This window comes from Juglans regia, chromosome 7 (assembly GCF_001411555.2).
Source record: "Juglans regia cultivar Chandler chromosome 7, Walnut 2.0, whole genome shotgun sequence".
Taxonomy (NCBI): Eukaryota; Viridiplantae; Streptophyta; class Magnoliopsida; order Fagales; family Juglandaceae; genus Juglans; species Juglans regia.
The window spans coordinates 32,606,787-32,629,016 of record NC_049907.1 but is presented as its reverse complement, the minus strand read 5'-3'; positions in this window follow the sequence as shown (position 1 = coordinate 32,629,016).

The window sequence follows — 22,230 nt, the reverse complement described above, 5'->3', positions numbered from 1 at the left end:
TACCCCGCATGGAGGTAATTTGTTCGGGCAGTTTGAGATTGAGCCGGCTCCCGCTCGTTGACATCGTGTAGCCCGTTATTCAACCTTTGAGGTGGTTCACCCATTGCTTCAATGTTTCATCTTTGGAGTACCACCCCGCCAAACACCGAAGGGGCAAGCCGACCCTAGTCATCTCCTTTGCGAAGACTGACAAGGAATGGGTCTTGTACCTCCATGACAATGCGTTGGTGGTGACTATGTTGGTCACCAACTTCACCATCTAAAAAATCTTCATTAACAATGGGAGCTCTGCAGACATCTTGTTCTGGGAAGCCTTCACTAGGATGGGAATAGATTTTGTCTGGCTACATCCAGCCCATATGCCATTGAAAGGCTTCTCCGGGAGTATGGTTCATCCTGTCAGAACTATCACGCTGTCAGTCCTCTCAAGCAGTGCCCCCTGCACTGCCTCAATCGTCATACAATGCCATCACCAGAAGCGCCACCCTCAACATCTTGCGGGCCATCACGTCGACATAGCCCCTCAAGCTGAAGTTCTCGATTCCTAGTGGAGTGGGATAAATCCAACAAGAACAGGTTTTGGCGAGGGAATGCTAAGTCTAGGAGCTGAAGCAGAAGGATGGTGGGGTTGCCCCAGACGAAACCTCAGAAGAGAGTAGGTCGTGCTCCGCTTGGAGAGCCCTGGCAAGCCTTAGTCTGCGACTCACCCTGCCAGGCTCAAGGGGGAGTGGGAAGGTACATGGTCTCAAAGGCAAAGGCAGAACGGGCAGAAGCTCCCCATCTGAAGACTCCATCTTCCCTTATCCTGTAATGCATTATTTAAATATTGTAAATTTTTGTTATTTAATGAGAGGCATGATTTTCCAAGACAATACAACACATCTACGTCAAACTTTCGCATTATCAACAAAACACCAACAAGACAATCTACAATTAACGTAATCCACAATGACAAAATCACTACCAAAATCAATGTCTACCTTCCTTGCAATGTCAACAGGCGAGAGAGGGTCCAGTCCCAAAATGCCCGAACAACGTACCTCAGGTGGGATCAAGGGGAGAGTTAGGCTGAAAGCCGCTCTATCCCTCCCGTGATGGAGAGTGGGTCATGTCGTTGTAACACCCCACCTAAAAAGCTCCTAACGCCTTGAACTTTGTAGCCTTAATCCTAGTTAATTAGGAGTTGAGCTATTTGAGAATAAGAAAAAGTTGGATATTTGAGTTGGTAATAGGACCGTATACTTTGCGTTTAGAATATTCTAGTGCAATATTGATTTAGAGGGAAAAATAAACTTTTTGGAGCTTGATTGGTTAGTAATATTATTTTGGAGAATTTTTAGTACTTTATTAATTTTGAGGAAAAGTGTCAAGAGGCCAATGTTAGAATGACAAGTGGCATATTGGAGATTTTGCCACCTTAATGGGCTAAGTAATTTGGGTTAAATATTTGATGAATTTGGAGAAGGCCCAAAGAGTGGTTTATTGAGGCTTAGGAGACTCACTAAGGCATTAGGTCCAACTTGATGGACACTAGGCCCTACTTGATGAACATAAGACTTTAGGGCCCTAATGCACTAAAGATATGATGGCCTAAGGTTAAGATGTTAAAAAGTCTTAGGCCCAATTTGGGAGATATTAAGCTTTAAGTCTTTCTTTGAGAACACTAGAAAATAGGCCCATTAAAAAGTATATAAGGCCATTGGGCCTAACATAGTAAGAGTGAATTAGGCCCAAGTTGGAAGACATAAGAATTTTAGGTCTTGCTTTTTGACACAAGACTATGGACCTAACTATTTAGACCCAATGTATTAGGCCCAACTTAGTAAGCATACGGCCTACTGGGCCAAGCATGGTATAGGTTTGACCCATGACCCAATTATGTCAAGGTAAGCCTACAAGCTCATCTTAGTGGATCTTGAGGTTTTAATCCCTCAAAATCTGGAAACAATACCCCCATGTACTCAAACTCAAAAGCCCTTGAACTATTAACCCACACTCATGGCTCTTTTAAGCCCACAAGGCCCAAAGCCTTGTTTTGTTAAATTTCACTCTTCATTTTGAAAGCCCAATACACCATACCATGGGTTTTCTCAAACCCATGTCATACCCTAAGTACTCAAATTAAGTTTTTAAATTTGGTTAAGACCATTAATCACCTTACCCATGATTAGTGATCTTTAAACCATGTTTTAGACCTTAATTTTCTTTCTTAATCTTTTTAACCTTTTTGATCTGAAATTTTCTTGTTTTATTATTCTATTACATCATTCTTAGATCATATTATGATCCTAGATAAATCACCACACATGTCATTAGAAGAAATGACATATCAAACCCCAAACTACACCAATCGGCACACATGTGTGCCCTTTGTGTGCATGGATTGTTTTGCCCTTAAGCCCAATATTTTTTGCCTTTTCATCAATGTTACTATGGTCCTTAAACACTTCATGAGACAATTTTGAACCCAGACCAAGCCTTGGATGAGTTTGGTCGCAAGAACCAAACCAAAACACCAAACCGATTGCACCTTGGGTGCTAGTTGGATGGAAACCAAGTTGGTTGAGTTTCAACCTCCCATTTGCCCTTGGCTAAGCCACCACCCCATGCCACCTCCATCCCCACCCAATCCCTAGGAGGTCCTCATGGTCATCATGAGCATTTGACCCAATTTTCCCACCCAAAGAAGGCACCAAAACCGAATGGCTTTTGTGCATCACTCCATTTCAGCAACCACCCTCCCTTACATCATCTTTTTTGAGCTGCACCTCTATGATCACTTGGCCGCCAACCCTCCACTTTCTACCACCTAAAAAATACTTCAAGAAGTGACCCTGCATCTGTACAAATCAGCCATGATGATGAGTCAAGAAGATGAGTCAAGACAATGAACAAAACTTTCCAAGGAAAACCACTTTGAACCTGTCAGTCCCATGGTTGGTTTTGTTGGTTTTTCTTCTATTTATTCTGCACCATGACTTGACCCGCACCCAGAGGAGCAATGTAGCACCTGACTTGATGAGGTCATGGTGATTTTAGGTCACTGTTCCCCATGCACAAGATGACACAAGATAATGAAGGCAATCTGAAATTTTAGCACCTTACACCACCACCCAATCCCAAGGGTTTAGGCCAACGTCTCCTCCTCTTTGACTGCCTATAAAAAGCCCCTTCACCCCCTCATTTCCTCCACACTCCTCCTCCAAGCATTCTCTTGAGTCTTGAAAGCATTTCTCCACCTTAGTGAGCAATAGAGTGAAACCAAGTGAAGTTGTTTTGGGAGCTTTAAGGGCCACACAAATTGTAAGTTTTTCTACTCTAGATCTTAGTTTACATGTAAAGTTAAGATTTTAAGTGTTGGAGTAATTTTTGGATGAATTTAGAAAAAGTTACCATACTTGATTCAAAACCGGGTTCATTAAGGATGGGTTAAGTGTTTGAATTGTTTTAAGTGAAAATTTTAGCTATGGCATGTCTTAGCATATTTTGATATGATTTTTTAATGTCTTATAATGATTATTGAAGGTTTGATTTTGAGATTAGAAGTATGCCATGATAGGTTTTAATTTTATCTTGTTTTGATCATCAAGCATGCACGGTTTTGATTAAATCATGCTTATTTTATGAAGCTTTATTTCACCTAGGCTTGATCAATGAGAATTTAGAAGATCTTTTGATTGGGATAAGAATGAAAATACATGTTTTGAGTGAATTTTTAAAGCATGCCTTGGTGATTTAGGCAAAGAGCATCATGCTTGATTAATGGGTAATTAATGAAGATTAAGATTTTTAGCCATGATTAAGTGTTGGCATGAACTTTCTTACCTAAGATTTAGCATTTATCATGTCATTAAGGACTAGAGTGATTATTTGTGATTTAAGAAAATTGTATATGCATGCATTCATAGGGATCAATAGTTGAAAGTACACTTAGACATTAACTAGAGTGCATGCCATGGGTTGTGTATGTTTGAGCTATTTCCACTTTGAATTTTACAATTTTAAGGGTATAGATGGTTTTAGAATATGAAAAATATGAGGTCCATGAAGTTTGGTTAAATTTGAGATTTGTTTGCAAATAGTAAAAATTTAGGGCCTTAGTGGCAATTTTTGAAAGTTTAGGGGTATTTTTGTAAATACCCCTTCAAAAAATACCCCTTTTTTGAAGCCTTTGTTTATGAACGTATTCCATAGTAGTATGAATTCTAACTTAGTACGAATTTGATTTCAGCCGCTATGATATTTCCAAACTCAAAAAATTTATAAGTTAGCTTTTAACTTACTTTTAGATAATTTATTTATGGTTCTTGTGCAGACACCACATTCATATTAAATGTCATTTTGACCATGATACATCACTGAGCATTTGATTACTTGTTTACATGACATGTGAGATTTTCACCATTTTTAGCATATTGCATATTAATATCATTTTCACATGAAAGCTTGCTACATATGCACGTCATGAAATACATTTTTCAAGCATAACATGAAAATGAATTTTTGTCACGACCACAAAGGCTAGGATGAGGAATTATCCTAGTGGAACTCCTCTGTCCACTCTGGAGTGAGTAAAAATGGAGTGGTAATCCTTGAGTTGACAAAGAACAGTCAACGGGCTTTGAATGTGTTTTTTTAAAGAACTCCAGAGCAAAGTCAAATGTTATGACACCGAATGCTGGAGGGTGTATATGTTATGATGTTATGTTATATTACCAATGCATTAAGAATGATGTCTGCAGAAAAAGATGTAGTGTCAACATGAGTTGTGCTACGGTCACCGGCAAGTGCTCATTGTGCATATGGGGAACCGTGTTGTTACCATACGTATGCTAATGATGGCTTTAACAACGATGAAATGTTATGATTTTTTAAAGCAATGAGGTATGAAATATTCTCTTTCGAAATGTCATGTATTTGAAATGAGAAGGTGAAAATGTTCTCTGAAAGAGAAAGTGCATCAAAGTTTTTCTGAAAATGTTGAGGAACCTGGATGGGAGACAAATACGGATTTTTTTTTCAGCATAACATTGCATGCATCTCATGTTTATCATTAATCATGCATATCTTATCTCTGTGCAAGTTGGTTATTTAACTTACTAAGATTTCAAGTAAATCTCACCCTTGTGGACCCACTATCATTCCAATGCAGGACTAGTAGAGGAAGAATAGGAAGGACCGCTGGATACAGATGGTTGAAGAGGAGCCAGACCATGAGCAAAGACTATATATAATTTTGATGCTAGTAAGCATTGTCTCTTCATATTTCAGAGCATATGAAATAGTTGATCTAACCATGGAACTTGGATGAAGTATTTTGTATTAAGGAAATTCTATCCTTAAGTTTTCACTTATGATAGTTATTGATGTTATTGGGATGTTTTAGTTCATTCTGGAATGAGTTATTACTAATTACCCTTATTCCGCTACGATTATTGCATACTGCTAGTTGCAAACAAGGGATGCATTGCATATTAACTATCATGAATGGGGGTATGTAACCTTGTATTACATGCCCGACGCTCCAAGTCACCGTTACATACCATGCGGGGGTTTGGGGGCGTCCATCCATGCAAGGGGCGCTACTCGTGAGGACTGATAGCATGATGGTTCACATAGGATGAACCATACTCCCGAAGAAGCCCTTCAATGGCATGGGGGCTGGATGCTGTTGGACAACATCTATTCCCATCCTAGTGAAGGCTTCCCATAATAGGATGTCCACGGAGCTCCCTTTGTCAATGAGGATTCTCCAAGTGGTGAAGTTGTGATGGGGGAACCAAGGTGGGCCTAGTCTTAAAGATATTTTGCAAGTTTCAGATGAGTCAATTACAAGTTCAAGGGCTAAGAAGATCAAGGAGGAGGCAATGCAAGAATTGATGCAATCCACTTGGAACGTGTTTAGCTAGAGCCCAACATTCAAAATGAGCTTAAAGGATGAAAATTCAGTCTTGATTCATTTGATAAGTTATGGAAAAGGACAACAACATGACTTGAAGGCTTTGGGCACTTAAAGGCTTTCAATTTGTTTAATTCATTTAAATGACTTGTTTTATTAGTTTAGAATAATTGGGATTATTATGGGAAGCACTTAAGGAGGCCTATGCAAGGGCATGTTGGGAAAGTTATTATTTTATTGAACTAGGGTTAGGGTTTTACTGTAGCATTACTGTAGCTGGGGGTTATTGTAGCCGCTCCACTGTTCATCCAGGGGCATTTTGGGTAAAAGGGATTTTATTTTAGCTAGGGTTTTAATTAGGTTTTAGTTTAAATACTCTTTGTTGCTTCATGTTAAAAAGTTTTATGAAATTTGATGAATTTATTCATTGTGAGTTGAGTTTTACTCCTCTTGTTCTTGATTGAACTCTTGAACTTATGAAAGGCAAATCACAACCTTTGTGGCGTTCCTCTTTTATAATCTGGGTTCTTGAGACAGATTCTTCAACGGGTCTAGATTTTAATATAATCTAGGTTCTTGAAACGAGTTCTCATCGGGTCTAGATTCTCCATCCATTGACTTGATTTTGACTTTCTTGTATGAGGTTTCAAATTGACTGTGGGTTCAAGGGATTTCATTCATGTGGGTTCATATCAAGTTGGCGACTAAAATAGCCACCATCATTGCATCGTCGTGGGGGTACAGGACCTCCTCCTCGTCAGCCTCTGTAAAGGAGATGACCGGGGTCTACTCGCCCCGTCGAAGTACACGTCGTGGTACTGGGCCTGCCTGTTGTGTGTCTTTCTGGTTGAGGAGGAAGTGCACCCGCGTGCGAATCCTTCTGCTATGGTAGGATTTCCCCTAGTGAAGGTCCCCCCCTACGGTGCAGAGCGGGGGCAATCTTGCTACGGCCCTCATGCTGGTGGTAGTCGTCGAGGGCTTTCTTCACATCTGCGCCGGTCGACTAGGTCCGCGCTCCTTTCCCTTGACCTTCCCCTTCATTCTTGCTCTAGTCTCCAGGCGGGGGGGTAACGTTTTTGGGAGAAGCAATCCTCGGTGTTGTGTGAGGTGGGCCTGTGTTATGTACAGTAATGGTGGAAAATACCTCGGTCATTGTCTTCGTGGGCGTCGGTGGTGTTGGCCTCATGGATGGTAAATGCGAGTCAGTCGAGTCAAGGTCCCGGTCCCTTCGTCAGAGCTTCCTCCCTCATTTTGTCTTGAGAATTCTTCTTTGGCTTCTCGTGGGCCTTAGCCCTAGCCGGGGCCTTCGTCTTCCTCTCCGCTCACTCCAGCTCCTTCTTTCTTGGCTCTGTTAGGGACCAAAAAGTTTCCCCAACATTGATGAAGTTGTCGGCCTTATCCATGAACTCTTGCAGCGTCACGAGAGTCCTCCTCGCCAACTTAGCCCTGAACTGGGATCATGGCCAGACTCCTCTCAAAAGTGCCGCTAGGGTTATTTTCTCGTCCTCATCATCAGTGGTCATGCGCTCCTTGTTGAACCAGGACAGGTAGAACTTCAGGCTCTCCTCCTTTCCCTGCTTGATCGTGAGGAGGTACACTACTGAGCGCCACCTTCTTCGACTTGACATGAGCTAGGTTAGAAAAAGTCTGGCCAGCTCACCAAAACTGTCTACAAATGTAGACGCTAGAGACCCGAACCATACTCGTGCTGGCCCCTTCATGGTCAACAGGAATGCCCTGCATGCCACCTAGCCTGAGAAACCATGCAACGTCATGTGAGCCTTGAAGGTTTACAGGTGCTCAAGAGGGTCTCTCCCTCCATCATACATCCCGACCTCTCCCTAATGGAGTGTGGGCCTAGTCTTTCAACTACCCGATGGGAACAAAGTCTCCAAAGATGAAACATTGAAGCAACAAGTGAACCACCTCGAAGGCCGAATAACATGCAACACGATGCCAACAAGCGGGAGCGGGTTCAGTCTCAAACTGCCTGAAAAAATTACCTCCCGCAGGATAACAAGGGCGAGTTGAGCCAGAGGCCTCTCGAACCCTCCCGTGGGGGAGACCAGGTCCAACCTTTTGGCTGTCCGAATACTTACCTCGACTCCCATCACAAGAAAGAACGAACTGGCCCCACGGCCAACCAAAGAAATTTACCTCTTCGGGGTTTAAAGAGAGGTTGGTCTAAGACATCCTAACCTCTCCCTAGTGGAGAGTGGGCCCAGTCCTTTGACTGCCTGAATACTACACCAAGGAATGAGGACACCAACAACCTGGCAAAAGCGGCAGACAAATCGCGTCACAAGCCAAAGGGCCCAAGTTTGCAAAGTCTAAACTCCTCATGGATAGACTACAGCTATGTTCATGGACTCTCAAGAAGTATTTGCCAAACCTTGTCCTTACCTAGGTTGCCGTTGATGAAGAAGCTTTGGCATTCGACCGCAAGTTGAGGATGAAAGAGATCCCCGATTCTTTTATGGGTCCTTCCTTCTAGGCCATGCCTAGGCTTGCTGCTCCCCATTGGCGATCCTGATCTCGGCATTCTTGAGGTTGATGCTCTCGATGGTGAGGTCTCCGAGCATGGTGCCTGACATTTCTACGCCCTAGCTTCTTGATGTCATTGCTGTCATTTCACTTTGCTCGTCTTTCTCTTTCTTTTCCTTTTTGTAAATGTACATCCCTATGCTCCGCCGCCATGCAGCTTGTGTGCAACTTTTGATCATTAATGAAATTGCTTCATATTTTGTTGTGTCGGGCTGCTTGTCTTTACGATATTTCCCATTTCTCATTTTGCTCTTCTCTAATGCTTCCTTCTATACTTTTCCTTCTTCTTCTTCTTCTTTTTTATGGCCGGCATGGGGAGTTTTGTCGCAAGAAATTATTGGTTTCGCGTTAGGCATGGGGATGGTTGTCAAACGAAGCTTATGGTCCACCCCGCCAGCGCCTAACCTATTCCTGACTACCCCGCTAGCCGGCCACTAATCTGTTTGCGCTGCCTTCGTTTGCCCTTGTTAGGTAGTCGTCCTCTTGGGGCCTTTAGTGACTTTATTTGGTGAGGCCGACGTCTCTCCACTTTTTCCTTTTGTGGATTTACTCCTTTTTACCTTCTATCTCTTGAATGCGCTTTTACCCTGCCTTGTCCATCCAATCTTCCTTTTTGCGTTGATGTGCTTTATTTTGGCATGCAACTGAAAGAGAAGGAGAGAAGTGTTGTCAGGGTTTGTTGGCCTTCGCCCGCGCCATTGGCTTAAGGGAATGGAAATCTCCTCTCTAAGAGTTAAGCCATGCCAGGGAGACTCCGGTTGCCTCCTAGGGGAGAGGCCGGGAAGCGTTTTGCTAACCCGCCTCTATGCCCCTTCGAGTAGCATCGTGATTGCAGAGTTGGATACCTACACTTTGGTTCATAGGTCACGCTTCTAAATGTGTGTTTCTACCTTTACTTTGGTTGAAGGATGAACCGAGGGTGAGGCAAGTGCTCAAATTTGCAAATGCATGTGGAGCCATTGCAACTACCAAAAAGTGAGCGATACCTGTGCTTCCAACAGAGTCTGAAGTCTGCAGTCTGCTCAAAGGAGCATGGAGGACAAAGGTTTGCATTTGTTGATGCTACTCCTTTTTTTTTCTTTGGAGGACTTGTCAGCTATGACCCTTTATTTTTAGCCAAAGGAGTTGCTTTCCGCTAGATTAAAGAGCGTTTCAATCTCTCATTTTCACTCGTTTGTCCACATTCTGTAATGATGGAACGGCTTGTGTTTACTGGTGTGCATTATCAAATAAACGTTTCCAAAACGTTTGGTTCGTCTTGGTAATCCGGTTTGGCATTGTTTTATCAGCTCATTCACCATATGTGATCATCAAAGCGTCGGTGACACACTTAATAGTCCTAGATCTTAGGGGTGCTACCCGCCCCCTACAGGGTGGGGGGTGGGGTTTTCACCCCCGCCCCCGGGATGCGGGGGCGGGGTGCGGGGCAGATTCTCATTCTGCCCCGCCTCTTTTCACTTAAAAAAAATGCTACATTTATTTTATTTAAAAATTATTTATAAGTGCAAAAGTAATTAAAAATACATTTTTAAATCCAAATTATAAATTTAAATTTTGTAAATACGACTATAATTTAAAAACTATGTAATTTTTAAATTTGCTAGTACATATTTTGTATAAATTATAGTGTATTAATTTTTAAACTATATAGTTTTTAAATTTGTTAATGCATATTTTGTGAACAAGTCTAACAAATTGTAATATACATTTATATATACACAATTTTTAAAATATAAATATATATTTATGTTTATATATATGTATATAATATATATATAAATGGGGGTGGGGGTGGGGACGGGGGAAATGCGGGGCGGGGTTGGGCCCTCCCTTCACCGGCCCCCTAGGAGCCCTAGATGCAGGGCGGGGCCCCCGTTCCGCCCATGCGGGGGCAGAGCGGAAGCGGAGCGGGGCATGTTACTCGGGTAGTGGTGCCATTAATGTGACGTAGTCTCCCGATTTGTCTTACAATTCTAGCATCCTTGGTGGTCCATCGATGTCTCCGTGTCAAAGGATCGAGGGTTCTCCTTACTTCCCATCCATTTACAAGGACATGTACTCAAGGGCTGGACACTATTCAAGGGGTCTCTAGGTTGGCGAGTCTCATCCCCCTACAGTACCCTCCCTCAAGGAGATTGCGTCCAGGGGAGGCCTACCCGTGGTCCGGGTCGAAGAGTTTATCTGTTCTGGGCTGGGCCTTCGGTTCTTGCTCCCTTTGTTACCTTTATCTGGCCCGCTAAGATAGAGGAGGGAAAAATCCCTTACAGTTTCCAAGCTAATTCTCATCGGACTCGTACGGTGGGAATTATTTTTAATCTTAAATCCGCCTTGACGTCGAGGGTGGGGTGCCTCTACAGACGTGTGCAAGGCTCCGAAGCTTGAGGTGGTTCCTCGTTGCTTGGTTGTCCAGATACTGCTTCCCTTCCAACTTTTGTTGGCACGTTTCTCGATAAATTTGATGGCATCTTTTCAGTTGTATCTGTATTGAGGGCGGCGGGCGGCTCTTCACCTTCACGTCGCTTCATGGTGCGTGTTTTCTGGGATTCAAAGCGTCTTGTACCTCTTCCTTTTGCCACGAGGCGTGAGAGATTAACCGCTACCTTCCTCCTATATAAATGGGATTGGGATTATAGTTTTATCCTCTTTCACCGCACTGTAATTCCTTTGTCATCCTTACTCTCCTAACTCCCCCCCCCCCCTTCCACTTATACTATTTTCTCCTTTTCTCGCTGCATTTTACTCCTTCGTCAATGGCCTCTAAGAAATCCACCCAACCCACAACTTCCGATGGGGGAGGCACTCCAGTGGTTGGCAATGTCAGGCTACATCCTGGACCGCAGCTATGTTCGCGGACTCGCAAGAAGTATTTGCGGGACCTTGACCTTACCCAGGTTGCCATTGACAAATAAGCTTTCACATTCAGCCACAAGTTCGGAATGAGAGAGATCCCCGATGCTTTTACGGGTCCAGCCTTCCCGGCCATGTATGAGCTTGCTGCTCCCCAGCCCGGCAATCCTAATCCCAACGTTCCTGAGGTTGACGCTCTCAGTGCTGAGGTCTCCCAGCATGGTGCCTGACGTCGCTACACCCTAGCTTCTTGATATCGCTGCTGTCATTTCATTTTGCTCCTTTTCATAAATGTAAATACATGTGCATCGCCTGTGACTCGTCCAACCCCCGCTTGGGATGAAACGGAGATTCAGAGTGTCAGGACATGCAACACAAGGTTACATACCCCCGTACATGACAATTATTATGCAATGCATCCTAGTATGCAACTAGCAGTATACAATAATCGCAACGGAAATAAAAGTAAAGGTATAATGTATCCCAAAATAACTAAATATCTCAATTCATTAGTGATCATCATGTTCAAAGTACCAAATGTAACATAATCTTAGTACAACTATGAGTCAAAGTCAAATCATCCACTTCATGCATTCTAAAGCATGAAGGACTTGGCCTATAAACATTAGGATTAAATCCAATCTCCTCTCAAGGTCTGACTCCTCCTCAATCAATTAGATCCAGTGCTCCATCTAGCTCGTCCTCCTCAAGACCTGACACAACTTCTACCATTCCGAGTGGAATGATAATGGTCCCATAAGGGGTGAGATTTATTTGAAATCTTAGCAAGTTAAACAACCAATGTGCACAAAGATAAATTAAGCAAGAAGAATGATAAATATGCAATGCATGAAATGTAGAAAAATCAGTATGCATGTCTCCCATTCAGATTCCTTAACATTTTCAGAGAAATTGAGACACATGTTTCATTCATGGAACATTTTTACTTCCATTTTTTAAAACATAACTTCATCATAAAAATTATTAAAAAATCATATAACAGCATAACGTATGGTAACGTCACAGTTCCTCATATGCTCTGTGAGTACCTGCTGGTGACTGCAGTACTTGCTGTTTTCAATGCATTGGTAAATATAACATAACATCATAACGTGTACACCCACCAACATTAGATATCATAACATACTGACTTCGCTCCGACTTTCTTTAAAAAGAACTCATTCGAAACCAGTTGACTATTCTTTGTCAACCTAGGGTTACCACTCTATTCTTAAACACTCCAGAGTGGATAGAAAAGTTTCACTAGGATAATTCCTCATCCTAGCCTTTGGGTTCGTGACAAAAATTATTTTCATGTTATATTTAAAAAATGTTTTTCATGACATGTGCATATGTGGCAAGCTTTCATGCAAAAAATGATATTTATAGATGCAATATGCAAAAGTGGTGAAAAATATCACGTCATGTAAGTATGCGTTCAATGTCTCATATAACATGATATTTTAAGCTTAAAATGATAATTGAAATATGAATGAAACATTTATCAATAATTAATAAATAATCTATCAATGTGTAAGTTAGAGGCCAACTTACAAACTTCCTGAGTAATTTGAAAAAATGTCGTAGTTGCTGAAATCAAGTGCGTACCATGTTAGGATTAATCCTACTATGGATGAGGTTCATAAACAAAGGCTTCAAAAATGGGTATTTACAAAAATACTCAGTCTTTCAAAAATTGCCGCAAAGGCCCTAATTTTTCTCTAATTGTAAACGAACTCCAAATGTAACCAAACTTTATGGACATCATATTTATGACATTCTAAAACCATCTATACCCTTAGATTTTTACAATCAAAGTAGAACTTAATCAAACAGCCCCAACCCATGGCATGCACTTTAGTTGATGCCTAAGTGTGTTTTTAACTATTGATCCCTATGAATGCATGCATATAAGATTTTCTTTAATCACAAACAATCACTAAAGTCTTTAATGACATTATGAAGGCTAATTCTTGTATAATCAAGCTCATCCCAACACTTAATCATGGCTAAGAAGTCCTTAATCTCCAATTTATTCAAAACCGATACATGCTTGATGATCAAAATAAGATAGATTTAACGCCTATGATTGCATGCTTTTAATCAAGAATTAAATCTTCCATAATCGTTCTAAGACAATGATAAATCATATCAAATCATACTTACGACATGACATAGCCAAATTTCCATTTAAAATCATTTAAACATACAAACCATCCTTTAATGTCCCAATTTTGAACTAAGCATGATAATCTTCTCAAAACTCAACCAAGACTCATACCAACACTTAAAAACAAATTTTAACATGCAAACTAAGATCAAGATCAAGATGACTTACAAACTTCGTGGCCTTCAAAGCTCTCAAGACAACCTTGCTCAAGAACTCACCAAAACTCACTCGGTTTCACTCTATTGCTCCTAAGGGGGAGAAGTGCTCTCAAGACTCAAGAGGAAGCTTGGAGCTGAGGTGTGGATCAGTAAATGAGGAAGTGAGGGAGGTATTTATAGGTGGCCAAGCGGGTGGAGCCGGTTGCCTTAATGCAAGGTGATTGGGTGAAGTGGGAGGTGGTATAAGAGCTTAATTTTCCAGATTTGCTTCTTGTGCAGGGGGAATAGTGGCTTGAAACCACCATGATTTCGACCTTACTGTGGCTACAATGGTCCTGTAGACGTTTCCAGGTCGTGAGGCATGGTTCAGATGACAAAAAGTCAAGCAAACCACCCATGCAAACCGGCAGATTCAAGTGGTTTTCACTTGGCAAATTTGAGTTTTGGTTTTGGAAGGGAAAATCTTAGTCAAATTTCTCATGATGGTCATGGGGCCTCTTGGGGATTGGATGGTGATAAAGGTGGAGTGGGGTGGTGGCTCAACCAAGGCCGATGGTTGGTTAAATCTCAACCCAGCCGATTCCCACTCAACTTAGACTAAGGGTGCAATCGGTTTGGTCAATTGGTTTGGTTTGTGAAACCAATTCCGTCCAAGGCTTATTTTGGATTTGAAGGGGTCTCACGAGGTGTCTAAGGACCATATTACCCTGGAGGAAATGGCACAACAATATTGGGCCTAAAGGCAAAATAGACCATGCACTCAAAGGGGATACACATTAGCCGATTGATGAAGTTTTGGGGTTTGATATATCATTTTCCTTAATGACATGTGGGGAGGTTTATCTAGGGTATTAATAAGATCTACGTATGATGAAACGGAATAATAAATCTAGAAAATTTCAGACTAAAAAGCTAAGAAAAGATTAAGACAAAATTAAGTTTCAAAGCATGACTTAAAGATCACTAACCTCATGTATGTTGCTTAATGGTCTTAGCCAACCTTCAAAACTTAATTTGGGCATTTAGGGTATGATATGGGTTTAAAGAAACCCATGGTATGGTGTATTGGGCTTTAAACTTGAATAGTGAAATAAACCCAAACATGGGTTTGGGCCTTGTGAGCTTAAAAAGGCCAAATGTGTGGGTTGATGGCTTTTGGGCTTGAGCAAGAGGGGGCCTCATTTTTAGATTTTGAGGGTTGAAAAGAGACCTCAAGATCCACTAAGATGGGCTTGAAAGAGCTTGATTTGGCCTAATCGGGTCATGGGTCAACTCTACACCAAGTTTGGCCCAAAGGCCAAAGCTAGCTACTAAGTCTTGAATCCCTAAGGGCTTGGTTCAAGGCTTCTTGGGCTAGGCCTATGAATGTCCTAAGGTCCTAAAAGCCTCACTAAATTCACTAATGGGCTTGTGTCTCTAATCATTTGCTTAATGATACTAAGTGTCAAGGTTAAGGCTAACCTCGCTATCAACATTGATCTTAGTAATAATCCAAAATTAAAAACGTAATCTAGAGCATTTAAGGGTTAATCCTAATGGTTAATTAGGCAGGGTCTTACACCGCCGCCATGCAGCTTGTGTGCAACTTTTGATCATTAATGAAATTGCTTCATATTTTGTTGTGTCGGACTACTTGTCTTTATGATGTTTTCCCTTTTCACTTTGCTCTTATCTGATGCTTCCTTCTATGCTTTTCCTTCTTCTTCTTCTTTTTCATGGCCGGCCTAAGGAGTTTTGTCGCAGGAAATTATGGGTTTGGTGTTAGTCGGGGGGATGGCCATCACACGGAGCTTATGGTCCACCCCACCAGCGCCTAACCTATTCCTGACTACCCCGCTGGCTGACCGCTTATCTGTTTGCATTGCCTTCATTTGCCCTTGTTAGGTAGTCGTCCTCTTGGGGCCTTTAGCGACTTTATTTGGTGAGACCGACGTCTCTCTACTTTTTCCTTATGCCGATTTCCTCATTTTTGTCGTCCATCTCTTGGATGTGTTTTTACCCCACCTAGTCCCTCTATTATTCCTTTTTGCATTGTTGTGCTTTATTTTGTCATGCAACTGAAAGAGAAGGAGAGAAGTGTTGTCAGTGTTCATTGGCCATCGTCCGCTACCATCGGCTTGGGGGAATAGAAATCCCCCATAAGAGTTAAGCGTGCCAGAGAGACCCCGGTTGCCTCCTCGGGGGAGGCCATGAAACGTTTTGCTAACCCGCCTCTATGACCCTTCAAGTAGCACCGTGGTCACGGAGTTGGATATAAGAAGACCAGGCTGCTTTTTGCTGCACTAGGGGTCGGGATAGGTTAGTCAGGTAACCGTGGGGCTGATCCCGCTCTCCATCATGAGGAGACAAGGTGGCCTCTGGCTCGACCCGTCTCCTTGGTCCACGGGGAGGTAGTCTGTCCAGGCAATTTGGAACTAGACTCGTTCCCGTCCATTATCATTGTATATCTGATCCTTGACTGGAAAATAAGAGCGTCATCATAACTTTATCCTTAGCTTTGTAGGAGTTTAGACTTGTGATATTTATTATGGTCTTCTATTTTGCTGTCCAGATTGTGTTCGACACATGTGTTTTGAAGTGTTTATTTTTTTATGTAATTCTTAATATTTTGAAACTATCTTTGTATGTGATTATGAAGAATGTGATATTTATTATGTTCTTCTGTTTTGTTGTCCAAATTGTGTTCGAAACATGTCCGCCAACATTTTCAAAACATGTCCAAAAACACTATCCAAAAACATGTACAAAACTGACTTCCTCGAAAATGAGCAACTCAAAGGCTATCCTAAGTGCATGAGAGTGTCGCATAATAATTAAGAATAAATTTCTAAATCGTCTCCTCAGAGAAAATGCTTAAAAGTTAAACTCGTGTAAAATGTTAAAAATATTTACAATGAAAAAAATAAAAATAAAAGTGATGATATATACAATAAATGGAGAAGTGCAATGAAAAAGAAAATTTACTGGTTGTGAACCAGATTCATGTTTGTTGGATTTTTGAATGCAACGATGAAAAGTAAGAAATTAAAGTGCAAGACAGTAAATTAAAATTGCTGGAAATTAAATTGCAGAAATTTAAAGGTGCAGGAAAATTAAATGACATTAATTTAAATTGTAGGAATTAAAAATGCGTGAAAATAAATGACAGTAATTTAAATTGTTGAAATTAAAAGTGCAGAAAATTAAATGATGGTAATCTAAATAGCGAAAATTAAAAGTACGTGAAAATTAAATGATAGTAATTTAAATAAACTGAAATTAAAATGAACGCTTAAGGATTACAATAACACGTCATAAATTTCAAACTGAAATAAAGTAAAAATAAAATTGAAAATGGATGCTACTGGTGAGAGGGAGCCCGGCAATAACAGTTGGTCCATTAGGCTTAGTTACTGTACTCCCTCACTTCACCCGAGCTTTATTAAAATTAAAAATTACTCTCTACTCTACTCTACTCTACTCTACCCTACTCCTCTCCTCTCCTCTCCTCTCCAACTTAACACTAAAATCTACTCTACTCTAACATCTGACGGTTTTTCTCCGTCCATTTCAAGCCATTTTATAGGCTTCAAAACACACCGTACAGCCAAAATTGCTTTTGGCGTCCCAGCTCATTTTCGTCCGTGTCTTTTACTTTCGGCATCCAACACTTACCGCATTCTTTTTATTTGTTTTCAAGTTGGCAGCTTTCTCTCTTTGGCCACAGGAACGGAAAGGAAAACAAAAGAATTTTCGAGTGGCCCTCTTGCGTTTTTGCTTTCGGTAGCTTTTTTTTTTTTTTTCTTCGTGCAGCGTAAAACAGATGGGTCCCGTATGCTCATGCGTGATTCATGTTTTTGCTTTCGGCGTTTGAGCACTTCTTCCTTGAGTAAGTCAAAAACGAAAAGCAAGAATTGTAACACCAGATCTAAAATTTGTATGGTTGGATTATTAATATATATATTTATATATATATTTTTTTGTTTTGTGTTTCCAACCACCCACGTTTTCACACGTTAACTTCAGTTTACGCATGTCTCATTTCTATTTTCACGCCAACCGTCCCCGTATATAGATAGAACTCGTACATAGAAGACGGAAGTGATCTCTAACCTAGACTAGAGTGCCGCTACACCATCCAGAACTCAAGCCGCCTCCCCATACAGAATCGACGCAACCCATGCATGCATAACATCTCCACGGATCGCAGCTCCACTTCGCCGTTGCACCCCTTCTCAGCCACCGTGGTATAACTCCCACAGTCAAACAAACATCGAAGATACCTCTGTTTTAGTCCCCGAAAACAGAGCAGATTTCTTCTATGCTTGTCATCGTTCGACGCAGCCCAGCCGTGCTTTACCACCAGCCACTGCCACTATTGAGCCCAGCCCGAAACGCACGAAAACTATAGTTTTCCAAAGAGGTCAGGCCGCTGCATGCTCCTCCATAACGCTGCCATAGCCACTAATCTGCACCATAAAACAAGTGCGACATCCACACGAAACCGAAGCTGATCAACGTCTCTGTTTTTGCAGTCCGAAAACAGAGCAGAACCGAGATGGCCATTTTCAATTGATCATCACCTTGGCTCTCTCATCACTCTATCTCTCTGCACTCGACCACCCAGCAGCTGACGTAGCCACTATCCACCTCCCAGCACTTTGCACAACTCCTTCCTGTGCAGTGAGCTTCCATTCTCTCTCGCTTTCTCAATTTCTCTTGTTGTGCTCAGTCTCTTTCTCTCATCTGTTGGTCTCCCCCCCCGGTGCTCTCTCTCTCTCTCTCTCTCTCTCTCTCTCAGTGCTCCGTCGCGATCACCACCTTACACCGCACCTCAGCTTTGCCACAACCCCTTTTCCCCCAAGGTGAGGCCCGCATACGTATTTCACGTAATATTAGCTTGTTTTACAAATAACCCATATCTCCTTGTAATTACGAAAATGCCATCAAGGCTTTATTTATGGTTTATAATTTATACGTAGCACAGCTAATACTCCTTCAAGTGTTTTTACAATTTTGCCTTTCCAATTATAAAACTACCAAGAGTTCTAATTACATTTTATCCTTGGTATAAATTCATGGCAGAGTTATATTTTTATGGACTTTGTTTTATGCCTCAAAAATTTATATTTTGTGTAGATGGTATTTTATTTAGATTAAATTGTGTTTAATTGGATTATATTCCAAAGGTACCAATTTCTATATTGGACTACTTTAAAATAAAGGTTTTCGGTAAATAATATTCTTTTTGTTGGATCTTATTAATATTATGTTAAAGTATAATTGGATGTATTAACTGATATCGAGGAAATTTAGAGATGTGACGATATTTTAGGATTACGTGAATTTAGGTTTTTGAAGAATTAAAATATGTTATTTTAGCATCTTAGACTTAAATATTAAAATACGTGTTCGATTGGAAATTTATGAAAAATTATGTGATTATTTTATAGGTGACGACTTTTAGTTGATTTGGCATTTTGAGGAAAATTCTGAAAAGTTAAGAAGTTCAGGTAAGCGGGGTTCATATACTAGTTTTGCATAAAAGAAATGAAATAAGGTTGACTTTGAAAATATGCATGTTTGTTTGAAAAGAAATATGAAACAACCTCAAATGTTTGTTCTGCATATGCATAAATTCTATATAAGAGAAATTATTTTCTGTCATGACTGGTGTAGACATGAGCTAATTTTGCACATTATGTTTCTGAACTATGCAAAAGGAGCAAATATGAAAATCTAAAAGTTTTTTTGCTATGAATAAATGAAGATGTTTTGGATTCTGTTTATTTCGAACATGTGAAATGATCTGAAGCTATTCAGTATTTTGTTTTGATATGATGTGTCATCTGAAAACCTTGGCATGAAGTTTTGATTCTGTATTTGAATGTGATCTGGTTCCGATGATGTTCCATTTTGTTTCTGTTAAGGCCCATCCACGGGTACAATGGTGGTTTATAACCCTACCACGGGGTGAAACATGGAATACGGCCCAGCCACGGGTATATAATGGTGGTTTATAACCCTACCACAGGGGTGAAACATAGAATACGGCCCAGCCACGGGTATAATGGTGGTTTATAACCCTACCACGGGGGTGAAACATGGTATACGGCCCAGCCACGGGTATAATGGTGGTTTATAACCCTACCACAGGGGTTAAACATGGTATTTGTCCCGATGTGATGCTATGAGATGATATGAATATAATGTTTCAGTTTGGATATGCCAAAGGACTTTCTTTTTTAGAACAAGTTTGTTTTTCTGAAAAATTTGCTCTGATGTTTTGTAATAAGTTTTGTTTATGCATTTCGAAAGAAAATATGTTGTTTCTGCATTCTGAAAGAAAATGTCTTGTTCTGCATACCGAACTTTATAAATGCTCATGTTTACATACTAGTATATGCTCTCTGCTTACTGAGTTATTGATAACTCACCCCTTATCTCCACAATATTTTTTCAAATACTTTAATGGTTCAGCTGAGGATCAAGATTTTGAGGCTTGGGGTGAGATGATTTAAGTATAATGGCTTGAATCAAATTTTCTATATGATATTGGGAATTTGGAGTCTATTTTTATATTGTTGAAATGTGAGTTTAAGTGTTAGGAAGTAACTCTCCGACCCGTGCGGGACCGGAGCGTTACAAGAATAATGTCCCGCGTCCATGCTCTGCGCCATGCGTGAGTTTTTTACTGAGTTGAGAGAACCAGAACGAAAAAATAATGTTGTGTCTTGCCTTTCCATCTAAAACCGAAGCTTCCCTTTTATTTTCCTTTCTTTTTTTTCTTTTTTTTTTTCTGTGCCTTTTCCGTCTCCCGCGTTCCCATCTTCTCTTCATGCTTCTTTCTTTCTTCTTTTGTTTGTTGCTATCCTAACGCTTTTAGCAGGAGCCCGCTTGAATGCTTTAACTCCCAATGGATTTTCTGTTGCTCATTCAACAAGTTCTAGCATCAAGATAATCCAATAACTTCCACCAAAGAACTGATCCTCTGGGCTCATCTTCATCTTCCTCATTAACTCTACTATCTTGCTCTTCAAAGTCTGGGAGCTTTCATGGGACAGTGTGTGTGGATGGTTGACTGCGTGCGTCGAGCGTTTCTTTGGCCATGCTTGGTGGTGGCTGGCTGCACGGGCAGCTTCGGACGGTGGGAAGCAGTCGTAGCTGGCATAGAGTGAGGTGGTTAAGCTAGTGGCTTGGGACGGTGTCTGGGTGGAGGAGTAGTGCAGTGCAATGGAAATCGGGAGAGGTAGCTAAAGGTTGAAGACGACCCAAAACGACATGTCGTTTTAGTTTATTGAAAAACAACATGTCGTGTAACAGAAGAGAAGAATTCATTCGCAGTAACAAACGACATGTCGTTTTTATCTATTGACAAACGACATGTCGTGTAGAAGAAGAGAAGAATTCATTCGCAGTAATAAACGACATATCGTTTAGCAGACGGCATGTTATTCCCAGACAAACGCAAGGTCGTTTTTTCCTTTTGGAAAAATGACATGTCGTTTTAGGAAAGCTGTAAAACAAAAAAAAAACAAATTAAATAAATAAATAATAAAAATAAAACTAGACAAACAAAATAAAGAAGCAAAAATAAAACTAGACAAAGAAAATAAAAATAAATAATTAAAAAATAAAAATAAAAATTAGACAAAAGATGAAGAATAAAATGTTAAAAGTGTGTTGTGCATGTGAATAAATATTGCTCAATTAAATCACAAGTTATAAAATTAAGTATAAACTATGCTATTAATCAATTTAAATCATAACTTGGATTTATGTCTCTTAATCAAAATTTTTTTTTTATCTAAAACCAATAATAAAATAATAAAACAATTAAAAATATATTGGTTTTAAATGTATAAAATATGAAATAATACAACTCAATCAAAAACATTTCCAAAACATGTTCAAAATATGTCCAAAATTTCCATAGCATTCACCACATGAGTCGTAGCACTAGCCGATATACATTGTAACTTTTTTTATACAAAAAATTACTACACAAATTACCATAAAAATAAACCATGACAAGAACAACATTTTCAAGATTCCCTTGTACATCTTCTTGGATGCATAAAAGTTATAACACAAATTCAATCTTGCAGTCCAAGAATTTGAACCAGAATGAGAACCTGAACTTGTCATTTGTTGGAAAATAGAAAAGAAAGTAAGCACTATAAGAACTATCTTCAACCTGGAATCAATCCAATATTATAAATATAAGAAAGTATTATAATATGATTAAAGGTCACAAAATCAGGCACTGCTAACCTTATCCTAAGCAGTTAGTGTATACATAAGATGAGAAAGTGTTCGAACTTAGAAACCAATGGAAAAATAATACAAATAAGATGAGAAAGTGCTCGAGCTTATCTTGAATACCTATATAACACCCGGACCCAAAATTGGTATAGTTGGACTATGGATTTTATTTATTTATTTATTTGGAGATCTTGGCCGTTTATTTATTTATTTATTTTTTATTTCTCCCCGCATGTTTTATTTTTTTTCGTTTTCTTCTCTTTCCGTCTATATTATTTTCGCACGGCTTATTTCCGTCGCCCACAGCATGCATGCACACACACGGCTTACCCTTCCTTCTGCACACACGTCTCTTTTATCTCTAGGGT